The sequence below is a fragment of the Bison bison genome, unplaced genomic scaffold (genome assembly GCF_000754665.1).
Source record: "Bison bison bison isolate TAMUID 2011002044 unplaced genomic scaffold, Bison_UMD1.0 scf7180017864270, whole genome shotgun sequence".
Classification (NCBI taxonomy): Eukaryota; Metazoa; Chordata; class Mammalia; order Artiodactyla; family Bovidae; genus Bison; species Bison bison.
The window spans coordinates 7,523,395-7,524,661 of NW_011494842.1; the positions used below are offsets into that span (position 1 = coordinate 7,523,395).

Genomic DNA, 1,267 nt, shown 5'->3' on the forward strand with positions numbered 1-1,267 from the left:
TTTTTTTCAAGCAGGAGCCGGGCCTTCAGGCCTTCTGCCCCAGCCTTGTGCCACATGTATGATATAACCCATCACAGCTGGATTTTAAAAAATACACAAAAAATATATAATATACATTATAAAACCTAGGTTGGGTTTGGAGGTGGCCTGAGCAATATGCAAACTGTGAGGACCTTTAGGAAGCTCAGGGGCGGCGGAAGGAAGGGGCACAGTACTTCATATGAAACTCATAAATACCCACGGGCGGCGGCTGGAGGTGGAGGGGCCTGGGTGATGGGGAGGCATAACCAGCAGTCCCAGGTCTGGGTACGGGGAGCCGCCGCTCCAGGCCAGAGAGACCGAGGCGGGGAGAACAGAAGAGAACGGCGTCCCCCGAGGGTTCACCACCAGATGCAAGTCTCAGGCAAGAGAAACTGTCAAACCTTTCTACTGCCCGTTCTCCCTGGGCCACGGGTCTTCCCCGGGGGCTGGGACTCCATCTTCGGACCTGACCCTCAAGCCTGTTTTGGAGCCCGGGCCTGCCCCTGGGAACCTTTGCCCACAGGGAGGCTTCTCAGGGCGGGGCTGGGACCAGGCCAGGCAGGGAAGCTTGGATCTGACCAGGAAGCCCCCAGGGCCTGGATTTGCAGGCTGGTAGGGCCCTGGGGTCTGTTTAGACACCCACCCCAGCCACCCTGGCCCTTCAGTGCAGACTCCCTCTGACCCCTGTGGCTGGGCCCCACCCTATGGAGGTAGTGTAAACCTGGGCTTTTAGGGACAGGCTGCCCTGGGGGAGGACTCCCAACTTGCCCACCTCTCCCCCGGGTCCCTCAAGGGAGACACTGAGCCCCACTCTTGCCCTTCAGGGTCTGACGATGGCATGCGGGGGCCTGCCCCAGGCCTGGCACACCACAGGCACACAGAAAGCACGGGCCCTCTCTCTGCCCAACACGACCCCAGCTCGACACTCCCCCATCCGGGGCCTCTGCACTCCGGCTCCTCGCCCACCACAGTCCCCTGAAAGGTCAGCAGCCACGCACCCCTGAGCTGGAAGGTGTCCTCCCAGTCTTTCGAGGCTGGGCAGAGCTGGTGACGGTGGTCGGCATCCAGCTGAGCTGGGCCCGGCGCTGAGCCCCGCCTCTCTCCTCCTTCAATGAAAGCGCAGAACAGTGGCAGGGAGTGGACGTGCAGGGGTGGCTGGGGAGGCCTCCCGGGTCCTGGGCCTGAGGCCTGGCAGGTGGATGAGTCCTCCATCCTGGACCCCTGGGGTGGGGGGACCAGGCAGGCG

General features: G+C 62.3%; 1 protein-coding gene across 1 annotated transcript in view; it reads right to left on the minus strand.

The window, feature by feature from the left end:
* TEAD3 (TEA domain family member 3) overlaps nucleotides 1-1,267 on the minus strand; it is a 24,323-nt gene that overhangs the window by 1,067 nt on the left and 21,989 nt on the right. The window lies entirely within an intron of this gene.